The following is a 16,047-nucleotide window of genomic DNA, read 5'->3' as shown; positions in this document are numbered from 1 at the left end:
ATAAAGTCCGCACTCTTGACAAGACTTATGCAGCCCTGGGTGATCTACCCTCTAACCTCAGATTTGTTTTCTCTGTCCCCAGCATGATCATATTGCTGCTCCTCTTACAGTGTTCCAACAGGCTCAGCTCCATTTTAAATCTGAGCCTTGGTGTTTCATAGTCCAAGTTCCTGGAAAACTTTTTCCTACACTCTCCATGACTCTTCTCTGTTCCTCACATCTCAGTTTACACTTTGCTTCCTTTGGGAGAAAATAGGTACATCTTGAGATTCAAGACTAGATATTGTGTCTTTTTACTTACTTCTGAAGTCCTAATTGCTAAAACTATTACTGGCCTGTATTAGTTATTCACTGATTCATTCACTTACCCATTCAACAGTTATATATTGAGCATCTTCTGAAACTACTCATCGCTGTAAGCATGGGGGATACCTTTAGTAAAGTAGAGTCCTTTCCTCATGGATGTAGTAAGGAACAGTCAAAACAAGATAATTGCAGAGAGTGGTAAATGCTATCAAGAAATAAATCAAGAAGAGGGTAAGATGCTCACAGGCTTTCATTCGAGCTGATATGTAAATAATGTAAAGAAAATAGTCATGTGATGGTCTGAAGATAGAGCATTCTAGTAAACAATAATAGCATGTGCAAAGACCCTGAGATACGTGAGCTAAAAATAGTCAAAGGACAAAAGCTAGCCAGTGTCACTGGCGAAGAGTGACAAAACTGTGGAATGGTCATGAAGTCAGAGAACAGGAGGAGATAGTTCAAGTGGATCTTATAGATCATGGTACAGTGTTTTGGTTTCATGTGAATTGCTTTTGGAAACCCTTGGAGAATTTTGAGCCTGATCTATTGGTGCTTTAATAAAATCACTCTTGTTATTATATAGAGAATGAAAAATAGGGAGATGAAAGTGGAAGCAGAGAATTTGGGAAGAGGGCTGTTACAGAAGTCCAGAAAGAGATGGTGAGGTTTTATCTAGGATTAGCAATGAGAAATTATTGGATTCAGGATCTGTGGGGAGGTAGAGTTGGCAAGACTTTCAAATAGATTGAAAGCGAAAAGGTGATAGAAAAAGGGACTTCACAAACACTGAATTTTGTTGTTTAAAGAATCATGCATAAACTTAGGTTTTAGAAGCCTATAAAGATGTTTCTTTAAAAAAAAAAAAAGATTTTACTTACTTATTCATGAGAGACACAGAGAGAGGCAGAGAGAGAGGCAGAGACAGGAGAAGCAGGCTCCATGCAAGGAGCCTGATATGGGACTCGATCCTGGGCCTTTGGGATCATGCCCTGAGCCAAAGGCAGACTCAACCGCTGAGCCACTCAAGTGTCCCAAGATGTTGCACTTGTAATAATCATGTTAGCAATAATTATAAGGGAAATGTTAATACCTGAAACTTCCAAATACACATTATGCAAGTTTCTCCTTAAACTTACTAGTGTAGGACTCTGCTTATGGTACTGTCTCCAGAATTATCATTGATCAGTCAGTATTTATGAGTGTTTATTAAGGGCAAAGACTCAAACTGCCTAAGTTTTAACCCGTTAGTAGTTTTGTAAGCTGATGCTTATAGCATCTCTTTGCCTCTTTTCTGATCTGTAAAATGGAGGTAACAGTAGAAACTTTTTTTCATATATTAATGTGGAAATCACTTGAGTTCATATATGTAAACCACTTAGAAACCTGACATATAATTAGTATTCAAAAGTGTTTATTATTTTATTATTATCTACCTTGAGGAGAACTCTGGTGACCTGTAGTGATAATAATATTTTTTTTTACTTGAAGATTATTATCTGTACTCCTTATGAAATGTTAGTACATTAAGAGCTAATTGCATTACCAGTCTTTTATATCGAGTCCTGTCTCCTATTTTGCTGGAGACTTTCCTGCATAGCTTCATTCCCTCCCCTTTTAAATATGGAAACATGTTAAGGAATGGAGGATGACATGGGTTGAAAAACCAGCTTCAGAGTAACTCCACATACATGCCTTTGGGAAGATAGAAGCTCTGTGAAACACCTTAAAGATTAGGGTCATGAAAGAACCAAACAACAACATGGATAAGCCTTATCCTTACTAGTAGCAAATACCACAGTGAAAAGTAGAGGATGGATTCTTTTTACCCTGTTGATGTCACAAGCCATGTGGTCCAGTGTTAGAGAAGTGCTTATGATGAAAATTACATACCCCGCCACCAAAAGAGAATGACAACTAGTATTTCTTTCGTGTTTTCCTTTTTTTCCTCATCTGAGTTCCTTTGACGTGATACTTCACGTCTCTCCTCTTAACCCCTTCCCTCCCTCAAAAGTACCCTCTTGCCCTTTTCAGTTCTCCATTTTTTTTTCTAATTCCTTATTCTCTCTTTCTTCTTGTTTCTGAACACAACTTCAAAAGAATAATTTCAACAGTGGTTTGACTTTTCTCAAGTTGGGAAAGGAGAAGACATGGAAGCCATGTTTGTTTTTAATGGATAAAAAGAGGGAAAAGTAAGGAAAAAATACATACATCTATTCATGATTTACTTTTTCCATAACCTATATTACTCTAGAACTCAATGGCTTAAGCCACACACATTTATTATCTCAGAGCAGGGTCAGGAATCTTTCATAATATGCTACCACGGGCTAAGGTCTCATCTGAAGGCTTACAGAGGATCTGTTTCCACATTTGTGAGGTTGTTGGCAGAATTGCAGTTCCTCAAAGGCATTGGGGCTAGGGAACTCAGTTTCTAGTTGGCTATTGCATGGCAGCCACCTGCAAATTCTAGTCGTGTGAACTTCCTAAACATGGCACTTGCTTCATCAAGGCAAACGGGAAGGAGTCTAAAAGAAGACAGAAGTCTAAATTTTATGTATGGAAATCACAGAAATGATTTCCCATCCCTTTTGCCTTATCCTGTTGGTCAGAAGCAAGTCACTAGTCTAGACCTAGTCAAGGGGGATTACACAAAGGTGTGACTATAAGGGGCTGAGACTTTGGGAGCCCGTTGAGAGTCTGCCAGCCACAATTAATAATTTTTATTTGGTCACAGAAGTGTAAGAACTTTACAGCCTTTTTTTCTTTCCTAAGATTACTCTCTAACCTTAGTTTTGGCTTATTTTTTTAGTGTATGTAGTATATGTGTCTGCAGTGGCCTCAGTTTCATTTCTCTGGCGCAACTGTCTACTGATTTTTCCCACTCCCAGGTTAATTATAATTATCTTGTGGCTGCTTCCAGCCTACATTTGAATATCCCCTACTGGTTGAAGCAATTATATGGATCAGAGTGTATATATATATATACATATATGTATGTATATGTACATATATATTTAGACAAATATTTATAAATTTGTCAAAAACATGCTAATAAAATGTTTCAACCTTATTATAACTCTTTCAATCTTTCATCTGTTCTTCTAAATTATGGAGCACCCTATTTTATCTTCCATGTATCCTACCTACCAACTTTACCTTCCATGTATCCTGGTCATCCCATCTCTATGCCATTTCCTTTGTGTTTTTTCCAGCTATAACCTCCTCCCTTTTCTCTTTGCCTTAATATTGCTCATGTTTTAAGTCTAAATTCATGTGTTCTTGATGAGTCTTTCTTTATAAACTCACTAATTTCTCCCTTAACTAACAAAGTATTAATAATTTATACCATACATAGTTATCACTTGGCTGTAAATTATTTTGAACCAGTATCCAATTGTTTGAAATTTATGAGTCTCCTTTCTCTAATAAGTTCTTTGATCAATATTGCTCACTGCAGTATAACCAAGGATGATTTATATTAGTCACCACTAATGTTTAATGAAATACTGTTCCAGAGTCTTTCTTAGGGAAGTCATGCCTTATACTTAGTCTCTATCATCAATGCCTAACAGTTGGCTCAATACATACAAGGTATTCTACAAATGCTTATTGACCTGATATGGACAACTATTAAATATTTAAGGCATGTAAATAATTTCATTGAATATATTTTCAACATCTTAAAATTTAGACATGGCTGTACCTTACTAGAATTAGTGTCTGCTGCAATGTAGAAACCATATATAGGAACCCTTAAGATGGACCTGGCATAAATTTAAGAAACACATAAATTTATATGATGCCCGAGATTTTTTTTCCAAACAGAGGAAAATAAAATTGTAAGTTGTTCATGATAAAAGCTAAATATTTCTTTACAACAAAAGGAAAAGTAGGATGCTTTAGTCACTCTCACTTTAAAATAATATCAATTTATATTCTAAGACTGTTATTCTCTAGTTTCTGGGCTCTAAACTTTGCTCAAACACTGACCCTGTGATGGAACTTGTAATTAGAATGTTAAAGTATTATATTTAAAAATATCATATTTGTACACATTGAGATATCATTTATACCATTTTTATTTTGATTTAAAAACATTTTTAAAGAATTTCTACTGATCTAGATAAGGATTTTTAAGCATAATTAATGTTTAAGAATTTTCTTCTTCCAACTATGTATTCTTTTCTCTAACTCGACATCTGAAAAGGGGAATTGTATTTTTCCTAAATTTATATGTGATCATGCAAGTAAAATAGGCCACTTTATTGTTTCATGTGTATTTTTCTGGGAAAAGGTCAATGAAAAATATTCATTTAGAATATGTTTCAAGTGGTGTTCCAATTATTTTTAGTTGTCAGTGAGATAAAAACAGTTTCCTTTATCATAATTTAGTGAACCACATTGCTGAAGCTGTAATCATTAGCTATCTTAGTACAGTCAGGCTATTAGAGCAAAAATATCACAAAAAAAGCTTATAAAAAACAGAAATTTCTTTCTCACAGTTCTGGAGACTGGAATTCCAAGATCAAGGTGCTGGCAGATTTGGTGACTGGTGAGAGCCCATTTCCTATTTCATAGACGGCACCTTTTCTATGTATCTTCGGTTGCTGGAAAAGGTTAGGGAGCTCTGTGGGGTCTCTTTTTCAAGAGCACTAATCCCAATACTAATACTAATCCCCAATACTAATTGGGGATTAGTATTAGTATTGAGGGGGGAGGACTCCCGCCTCAATACTTAAGCACCTCCCATAGGCCTCACCTTCTAACACTATCATTTTGGGGGTTGGGATTTCAACATATGAATTTTGGGACACATAAATATTCAGACCATACCATTGACCCATGTTTGAATGTTTGTAATAAAGTAGATATGCGAAGATGAGACATTCATAGTAGTTTTTTTTAAAGATTTTAATTTATTTATTCATGAGAGACAGAGAGAGGTAAAGACATAGGCAGAGGGAGAAGCAGGCTCCATGCAGGGAGCCTGATGTGGGACTCTATCCCCGGTCTCCAGAATCCCGCCCGGGGCTCAAGGCAGCGCTAAACCGCTGAGCCACCGGGGCTGCCCTATAGTAGTTATTCTATTCAGGATTCAATTGCAAAGATTTTTAAATATTGCTTTTTACTGATTTTCAGGATAATACATGGTTATTATAGGAAAAAAGAAATGATAGCAGATATTAACAGAGAAGAAATAAAAGGCACAGGTAATATCACCACTCAGAGATAATTAATATTTTTATATAGTCTTCCCTTTTTTATGTATATATGTGTGTGTGTGTGTGTGTGTGTGCCTTTTTCTTACTTCCAAAAAATATGGGATCATACAGATAGGTTTTTTTATTAACTTAATATCGCATTGAATTTATTATCTGACCACAGACAATTTTCAAAAATATAATGTGTAGTGGCTGTATTATAGTCTATCATATATTTATCTACCATAAATTTTTATGTATCATAGTTTATGTACCAGGTCTTATGGTACATAATTTGTGTACCATATCTATCATACTATTTATGATGCCATATATGTATCATATGTACCATAGTTTATTATCTCGTTTAGATATTTTGATTGTTTCCCATTTTTTTTAATATAATGAAACTTTGAACATAGCTCTAGGTATTCATTACACTGTTCATCACAATAGATTTCCCCAGTGAAACCACAGTCTCCTAAGACTCTTGATAAACACTTTCAAAATGTCTTTTTAAAGACTGTGCAAGTGTATATGTGTATCTAGATCCAATAAGTATATTTGTGCATTTAGTTAATAACAACTTCTGGAGTTGTACAGTGCACAACTCACCCAATTAAACTTTGAGTACTCCTACCTTCAAAGTATGAGTATATACATCTCATTTACTGTCACTAATATTAAATGTAAACACTTAAAAACAGTGACTCTGCGAAAGATGAAAAAACATTGAACATTAGTTAAGGTTCAATTGCATTTATCGGAGACTTCAAAAAAAATGTGGTGTAAAGGAGTAGAAGTTTGTTTTTACTCTTACTCAAAGATCTAGAGGTAAGCAGAAGAGGTCCATATCTTCTAGTTGGGTTCTTCATCATAATGTTTTCCAAAGACTCTTGCTGTTGTAATTATGTTTCTCCACCACAGCATTTTGCTGCCTCTACTTGGTCTAAAATAGTACATCACTACAACCACCATGTTCTAAAAAGCATGATGGAGAAAAGTAAAAGAAGAAAAGGGGAGCCAGATCTTTCCTTCCCTTCAGGGATACAATACAGAGTTTGCTTATAAAACTTCTGTACATGTTCCATTAATCAGCACTGAGTCATCCTGGCCAAACTTAACTGCCAGAGAAATTGGAAAATACAGTGTTTATTTTGGCCAGCTAGAAACAAGGACTAATTGAGAAAAGAGAAGAACAGTTCTGAAGGGTGGTCTTACTGTGCCATAAAAAGAATCTTAAATTTATAATGTGTTTGATTACTCTAGAGGTTGACATTTTTTCATACGTTTATCTACTTTCTTCTGTGATTTACACATTAATGCTATCTGCTAATTTTTCCATTGGATTAGTTTTTGGGCAAGATTTATGTTAAATTTTTATTTATCACATTTATTTCTTCATGCATTTTTATAACATTTTTTGTTTATTAGAGCCTCACAGGTTATGTGGTCAAAACCTACAATGACAATTTTATTGCTCTTATATTTAGGAAGTTTTCCCATTCCTCAGGATTATATTCATCAATATTTTACTCTTGAATTTCAAAATAATAACTTTCACTTGTAATTCTGTTTTTATCTGCATAAATTCTTATTTGTTGGCTTTTTGGTTTTGGTTTTTGAAAATGCTAAGAAGAGATATGTCCAACTTGAGGTCTATTTTTTATGAATAATTAATGGTTTTTCTTTACTAATTTAAAAATAATTTATCTGACATTATATTGAAAATTTTATAAGATGTTGCATTATGTTCTTATGCAGTCTAGGATCTCTTTAAGATTCCATTTTCTTCTTTGTGTTGCCCTCTCCCAGACTGATGTTCAGCCAGGATATGTGAGCATTGAGTATCTAGCAGGATCCAATCAGAATGTGTGGAGTAACTGTCACATCACTATCAAATATTTTGCCTATCACTCTGTTCTTTAGTTTTTGCTTGAGTCTCGCACTCTAGTTTTTCTATATTAGTGGAATAAGAAATACTTATTTCTTGGTGGCTCAGTCAGTCAGTTAAGCATCTTTCTTCAGCTCAGGTCATAATCCCAGGGTCCTGGCATCTGGCTCCCTTCTCAGCAGGGAGTCTGCTTTTCCCTTTCCTCCTACCCGACTCCCGGCCTGTGCTCACTCACACTCTCTCTCTTTCTCTCTCTGTCAAATAAATAAATAAAATCTTTTAAAATAAATAAACACATACATACATACTTATTTGGTGGTAATTGACACTTCAAACATTTTCTTAGCTTTTTGTATTTGTTTTCTTAGATTTATTTGGTCAAATTTTTAAAGAGCTTATTTACTTTTGGTTGAGATTGTATTAAAATGTTAAGCAAACTGGAGGAGTTGGTTGATTTTGTAATATTCTACCCTTTTATTTACAAGCATGGGTCTATATTCTGTTAAAATATTCGTTAGTGTCTTGTTGAAATTTTGTAGTTTTTAAAATGTTCATCAGATTTCTTTTACAGTAATTTTTAATATTTTATTTTTTATTACTATGGGAAATCAAACCTTTTTCTGATATAACTCTAGCAAGAAATGCTATTGGTTATTATGCATCCATCTTTTACATGGCATCTTACTGAATCATCATATTAATTGCAATAGTTCCTCAATCAATTGTCTTGATTACACATCCTATCTTTTCCTTTAATGAAACTTAATCTGTATATATATACTTCAAACCTAGGAAAAATGGAAGGGAAAAGGTTTTTTATGTTTAAATTAGTATATGTTACAATAAAGTTGATTTGAATGATCATTTTGTTATTTTTAAAATTATTCATAGAAATATCTAAAGTATTAAAAAAATTAAAATGCCTATGACTATCTTTCCTGGTTATACTGAGAGTTAAATAAGCTCTAAAATATTTCCATCATTTGCCATTTAAACTGAGTTATGGGGAAAGTGGGAGAAAATGGGGACAAAAATATTCAATGATACCATTCTTATGATGCTTTACTCCAAGGTGTAATCACTTCTTAACAAAATGTGTGGTATGGCTATAGCAACAATTCCATTGCTCATGGCAGGAACTCTGAAGATTTGATAAGAACAGTCAAGGAAATGTGAACAATGATTCTACTCTTCCAGTTACTTTCAGCAAACTGGATTAAATTAAGCACAGTAAATACCGCTTCAACTGGTCTTACAAAACCTTCAGAGGATGAGGACATGCCTGAAAAGAACTGTATTTGATGAAATCGCTGATTGTTCCCTTTGGCTGAGGATCTTAGCCAGCAGTAGGTATTTGACTACTCTGTATGAAATGTTACCTGCTTTCAGTTAAAGATAACATGAATTATCATGGAACTTCAGGAAACAAGCTAAATACAGGTAGTATTTTAGCATTAATGACTTGTAAGTACTATCAGAGTAGAAATTTGGACACTGAGAAGGGCATTTACCCAGAACACTTTCAAGTCAATGATTCAGTACATAGTATTTATAACGTAGTGTCATTAGGATCAAGTGTTTGGAATCTCACAGGGGTTGAATCTTAGGCAAATATCTCACCTGTCTAAATTCCAGTTTACTCATCTGTGAATTAGGAATTATTTAGAAATATTACATATTTCTGCCTCTTTAGCTTGTATAATTTGAGATGATAGGTTTTGTGTGTGTGTGTGTGTGTGAGAGAGAGAGAGAGAGAGACAGAGACAGAGACAGAGACAGTGAGACAGAGACAGAGATATCAGAAAAGTCTGGATCTTAATAAACTAACTACATGACATTTTTTCACCATTAACAACAACATTGTCATGATCAACTTTGTACAGAGTCATGAAATTGCTGAACATCTTGGCCAGGTATGTTTTTATTTTGTAATGTAGTGATTAATGATACACACAAAACTAATACAATATTCTAATATTAACTCTACCTAGAATCTACTCTTCCAAAACCTTTCAATTTTTATTGTAGGCTATATCACAAATGATTTCAAGCCCGTTTTGCAATGAGGCATTTGTGGGTGTTTATGTATATTCCTCAAGGACATTTTGATTATAGTCTATAAATTATGGAAACTCCCTTCTTCCTTTTGCTGCTACAAATGGCTCAGTCTAATAATGTCATTAAGAATTCATACCCAGGAGGAGGTGAGGCTCCTTTCCTCCACCCCATTGCTGCCACATCTCAGGCCTTGACCTTAGCAAGGGGCGTTAGCTTTTCTAGGAGTATTCTGGAGCCCACAGGGCTGGCTCCTTACCCTCCTCCATAAAGATGCAGTTCCTGCCTATCAAGGATTCACAAGTAATATCGAGCCTCTCTCTTCAAAAAAAGTCAAGGATTGCTTCTCTCTAGTTTTATGTGTGAGGGGTTCTTCGGTGCTTTCTCACATGTCACCATCGACTTCCATTGCTTTGTCTTTCCCTTTCCTGTCTCCTCAAAGGGTATTTTACTCATTATCCCTCAGTGGTCCTCTAGTATACCTCACTTTGGTCATATCCCTTTTGTAAGAATTGTCAGCTTCTTTCCAGAAAGAGCTTGACAAAGAGCGCTGATGGCTGGTATTTTATTAGGGACTGCAATCCAGAAAGAATGACTGAAGAAGAGGGAGGGAGGGAAAGTAGTAGGGGCTCGTAGGGGATCTGTCTTTATTTAAAATTCTTATATTTTGCTCATTATTGATTTTTAAAATTAATTTTGAGGTTTTTTTTAAGTATTCTGTATGTTCTGTAGTGAGATTTTGAGGCCCTCTTAAATTTTTCATCCAAAGCAAGTGCTTCACCCATCTTGCCTCAGTTCCAGCTCTGTTTGTGACATGAGTTATCAAGCTGGCTGCCAACAAGTGAAACTGGCAGTCTAATCCAGGAACTTTGTTCCTCAGGGCATATTGACAGGATTTTGTGGCCATCCAGCAGAGGAAGAGGGAAGAATGTATCAGTCATCTTCCATTTCTGTGCTTTAGGTTTTATTCTATGAGCATTATCTCCTTTGCACTCCAAGGGTATGCATGTGTGAGCATGGGTGGTGAGAGACACATACAGGGACGGAAGATGAGGCACTGTGTGGGGGTGCCTGCATGAAGATGATCAGAGGTCATGCCAATAGAAACAAGGGGCAGGGCAGCCCAGGTGGCTCAGCGATTTAGCGCCACCTTCAGCCCAGGGCATGATCCTGTAGACCCGGGATCGAGTCCCACGTCAGGCTCCCTGCATGGAGCCTGCTTCTCCCTCTGCCCGTGTCTCTGCCTCTGTGTGTGTGTGTGTGTGTCTCTCATGAGTAAATAAATAAAATCTTAAACAAACAAACAAACAAACAAACAAACAAACAAACAAGGGGCAGATGACGTAGGGAAGATGTGAAAAGGTGCCTAATAGGAAGAGTCCAATAAAATCTACCCCTGGCACTATTCAGCTACTTTGGTGCCCTCCATGTACGTGGCTTCCATAAAAAAATTGAGAAAAAGTAAATGGCCCTCACTTCTTTCCAGAGAGGAAGAATCAGTTCAATCAGGTCACAGGATGTGCTTTAAGATAGTAGCAGCTGTACTCTGATAATTTAGCTTAATGCAAGTGGGCTAGTGAAATTAGCTAGAATTTGTTTCTGTAGCTGGTCATGAAGCTGTAATTGGTATTTATTGCCTCCTTTCTCCACCACACATTCTCGATTCCCCTCACTTTTGCACAATTCTTGGGCTGGTGCAGGTGACTTGCCTGGTGGGGTGACCTAAATCTTAATTTCAGCGCTGTCTAAATCTCCCTTTTTTCTTTTGCTGCTACTTTTCTTTGGTATTTTCGGGTAATGGTCTCTACATATCCTAATTTACTCTCAAAACTGGTCACAGAAGTACCAAGAGATGTCCTGTGGAATCCTTTGGGTATCAGACTTACTTCCCTGGCCCCACTGCAAAGTCACAACCGTGACTTTTCATGAATCTTTACCTGCACCAAACAGCAGTTCCTTTATTTGCTTGTGGATCCAGTGGGATGAGGAACACAGTGTGAATTGGGTACTTTACTGTGTTCCTTAGCAGAGGCATTTCCCTCCTGGGATTTAGGATCTCTAACCCTGCAGAGTCTAAGATGCAGGGACGGGAAGCATATATTCTACAGTGGGTCACTGGGAGTCAGAGTAAAAAAAAAAAAAAAAAAAAAGGCCAATTCTACTTTATCCCATGGCTTCAGGACCCAGGTAGTCTAGCTCGTGGGGACATAGGAGTGTATACTGGCAATCGATTCAGTGAATGTCCTGTGTCCTGGAGGTCAGCACTTCAATCTACGAGGTATTGGTTGTAACCTTGTACTTTGAGACTTCGTCAGGCCATCTCACCAGTCATGACTGCTTCTGGGTGACTGTGTACATGAATCCAATGTGTATGACTGGTCCACTTCTTTTTTCCTAAAATAGGTACCTTTACGTGAGGCAATGCTATATGCAATACCACATTGACAGGTCGGGTACATATTTGGAAAATCATGCTTCTAAAGGCTTTACAGCCAGGGGAAGAAATATGGAAGAGTTGTTATTTTGGGGAAGGACAAGTCATCATTCTCCAAGGTGGAAGACATCTTATGTAACTGATTTGCTGATAAAGGCCAGTTGGTATTTCCAGGTAATGGTGTCATGGAGAGGGCTCAAGTGTAAGTTTTTGCTGCTATTAGCCTTGGGCATTCAGCAGTGGCAATCTAGATCAGTCTTCTAGAGGGGGAGTCTGTGCTATTCTATTTATTCATTCCCTTTAACTCTGTCATCAGAGCCATTCTGCTCATAGTATAACCCTGAGATAATCAAGAAGAAATTCTGGCTAACATTTATATGATGAATCTTCTTGGTTGTTTAGAGTTTCCACATTGGTAGACAATTTCCAAAGGGCATTAATATGTGATGCAAAGTTTGAAGTGTGTTGTACTCATTCCCATGGATCCAACTATAGATTACCTCCTCAGATGTCCATCCCTGGTTTTAGTCTTGCTCCTTTGAGGCTCATCACCAAGCAGCCAGGATATTTGCCACCTTCCCAAGGAGTAAATGCATGTTTATAATTAAAGACACTTCTAGTTACATGTAAAGTAGATGGCTAGTTCTGAAACCTACAAATATGTCACCTGAAAGCATTGCCTTTCCTTACTACATTTTTAGGGCAAAACTTGAGTGGAGCTCTAATGTATCAACAGTCAGCTTTTAGCTAGCACCAACATATCAAATATGAGCCAGGCCAGAGTTTTCTCCTCCTCCATCTTTTGGTCGTAGGGAATATCACATGAAGCCAGACATGTAAGTGAAGGAAGAAATCTTGGTAGGTAAAGTAGGTGACATGAAGTTTGTGTTACCTTATTCATATTTATTCATGCTTTCTGGACCTGCTGAGGCCCACTCCTAGATATATGCCCTCCATCAAGAGATGGGCTAATGCTGTGTCCACCTGAACTCATGCTTCAGCAGATATGATTATACCCAACTTAACATGGCAGTTATTGTATAGGTGATTTTTATTCTAAAGCAAGACATCCATTTAAAAAATGTAATTGGTATTTCCATGTTATACATCTTAATGTTTAAGTGTTAGAGTAATAAAGCCTAGGCTTGAAAAATAATATTTTGTAAAAATTTCTTATTTTCCTTTTGAAGCTATTGGCCTTAAGCATATCAATAATAAAGGAGATAGAGAAGTGGTATTAAAAAAAGAAGTGGTATAAAATTTGGAGTTTATTTAGCCTTTAAAAAATAAATGTGGAGAATTTTACAAGTGTAGGCTTCATGAAACTGTCAGAAACTCCCCAAATCACCATTGAGATGAGTATCTTTTGGATTAGTAAACCTGAAGATTTACATTAATGAAGATTACCCCCACTGTTTACATTAACAATAAACCAAATTTTAAGAAGAAAAATATTATCTGCATAGTTTATAAAAACAGGCTAAAATAGGAATTAGATCATCTTTCAGATCTCTTTAAATCCATAACCGTAAATTAGCACTTTTTAAAAGACTTTTATTTATTTATTCATGAGAGACACAGAGAGACAGAGAGAGGCAGAGACACAGGCAGAGGGAGAAGCAAGCTCCATGCAGGGAGCCTGACGTGGGACTTGATTCCAGGTCTCCAGGATCACGCTCCAGGCCGAAGGCAGCGCTAACCACTGAGCCACCCAAGCTGCCCCATAAATTAGTTTTTAAAAATATTTCAGTGGATTTTATTACAGTATGATCCTTGAAATTTTACTGAGATGTGGTTTTGTGTAATATCTGTTTTTTATTCAACCTAGTTCAGAAATTAAACAGCTATACTACTCAGAAATAACCTAAACATCAACAGGCAGACTTTATCACTTCATCAGATGACTATGTCAACTCTTAAACATGACTAATGAACCTTTCAACCCGTTCAGGCATCCATCTCAGCCTCCATGGCTGAGTCAGCATCCCACACAGGGTTAGGGATTGCAAACCAGAGCAGCTAGGTGCCCAGAAGGACAATCTCCACCAGGAGATGGATTTTTTCCTTCGTCCTCAGTTCCAGGCCTCCAGCTGCCTGGTCCTAAGCAGAGAGTGTCAACTTTCTTAGGCCTTTTGGTACCAAACTCTGTTTCAGCCTGGCCAGGCAGGTGTTGCAGTAGGAGAGAGGTGCAGCATTGCTGTGAGGTCAACAACTCCAGGATCCCCTCAGCTCTGCTCTAGTTGGGTAGTTAGGGAACAAAATGTCTCTTAGAAAGTTTATACCAAGTTTTACTCCTATTGACAGTTCCTGAGAATACCTGTTTCCCCACACCCTCAGTAATTTAGCATTCCTTAATTTAAGTCTAAGTGTGTATCTCCTAGGTGGTGCGGGAGGAGACTCTAACCCCCATGGCTTTGCTCTTTGGGGAGGTAGCCTATTTGGAGAACACCACACATCATTTGCCTGGAGTGGAGTTTATTTTTCTAGATCTGCTGGAAAGGCTACAGGAGAATTTGGCTCTCAGTGAGAGTCCATTTCTCTGCACCTGCCTGAGAATGTGAATCTGCTCTCCACAGCAAAGCAGGTTTCAGTTCCTCACCGTTTGGGAGCAAATGTGTGTTGAATGCTTACAGTATGCTTTATATTTATATATTGTAATCCTTATAAGAGCCCCAGGACAGGGATCCCATTTTTATATATGGGAAAAACTGAGATAGAGATTAATTGAATAAAGTGTAGCTATGGAGTCTTCTAGTTAGGATGTGGGGAAGCTAGGTGAAATCTGAAACCTGTAGAACTTTGAACTCATCACTACTACATGGAGTGGTGCAGAGCAAGGCCTGAAATTAGATCTGTTGTTACAGCCAAGGTTTCAGAGGTATTGCTATTTGGGTAGGCCAAGAGTATGATGAGTTCTTTATCCCAGTCTTTTGTTTTGTTTTGTTTTGTTTTAATAAATTAATTTTTTATTGGTGTTCAATTTACCAACATACAGAATAACACCCAGTCTTTATCCCAGTCTTAACAGATAACACTCAGATAACAAACATAACGAAGAACTTGAGAAAACTAAGATATGTTGAGTTGTTTTGTTTGGGGGTAAAATGTCATACAGTAAAGTTATATATTTTGTTTACCTTGATTGTTGAATGAAATACATCATTAAATATCTAGAGAAGCAAGATTTTTTAAATGCTCTGTTATAATAAGAATTGTTTCTCATATGTGCTGTCTTTCCCAGCAAAATGATGTGGTTTGAATGAACAATACTTTAATTGATTTTTAAGATTATGAGTCTTTCCCTTTGTAATGACTGCCACATACTGTGGCAAAATTGGAATGCAATAAATATTCTGAATGCAGGGTCAAGTGAATAGGTCCCTAGTATCTGTGAGAAGAATTTAAGAACAAAATTTCAGCTTTCCAGGTTTGCTGGATACTTTGGTAAAGGCTTGCCTTTTTAAACTTGATTTTGAGGATCCTACGAGGTGACTTAGAAAATCACAAATAGCAAACACCTAGTATGTGTCCCAACACTCCCATCTGGCATTCATGTATAACACTACTAATCAATCACATGCTCTTTCTCATTGAAACTAAATGTATCCCAGACATTTTTCAACACAGGGCTTGAGGCAGCGCTTAACAGTTGACTGGAGTTAGTACAGGTGTTAAATTTATTTTCTATCTCTGACATAGACATTTCTACCATAGCTATGTGTAAATCTTAAAAGGAAATATTGATTTCTTACTAGTTATATTTTTATGTATTATGTTAGACAAAGAAAATAAAATAGTTAAAAAAGTAAGATAATTTACTATTTGGCGTAGGCAAACTTGTTATAAGAAACAATCACTTGGGATCCCTGGGTGGCGCAGCGGTTTGGAGCCTGCCTTTGGCCCAGGGCGCGATCCTGGAGACCCGGGATCGAATCCCACGTCGGGCTCCCGGTGCATGGAGCCTGCTTCTCCCTCTGCCTGTGTCTCTGCCTCTCTCTCTCTCTCTCTCCCTGTGTGACTATCATAAATAAATAAAAATTTTTTAAAAAAAGAAACAATCACTAAATCTCAGTGACTTCATCAAATAAAAAAATTGTCACTTGTGCAAAGCCCATTGCAGGTATTACTGATTGGGTGGCTCCGTGGAGTAGCTGGCA

The 16,047-nt window shown here is 36.9% G+C and overlaps 1 protein-coding gene across 3 annotated transcripts in view; it reads left to right on the top strand.

The window, feature by feature from the left end:
- The window catches only part of NKAIN3 (sodium/potassium transporting ATPase interacting 3), a 617,017-nt gene that overhangs the window by 160,896 nt on the left and 440,074 nt on the right, over positions 1-16,047 (top strand). The gene's annotated exons all lie outside the window — the stretch shown is intronic.

The sequence above is a fragment of the Canis aureus genome, chromosome 28 (assembly GCF_053574225.1).
Source record: "Canis aureus isolate CA01 chromosome 28, VMU_Caureus_v.1.0, whole genome shotgun sequence".
NCBI classification, from domain to species: domain Eukaryota; kingdom Metazoa; phylum Chordata; class Mammalia; order Carnivora; family Canidae; genus Canis; species Canis aureus.
This window is presented reverse-complemented; position numbering and strand designations above follow the sequence as displayed.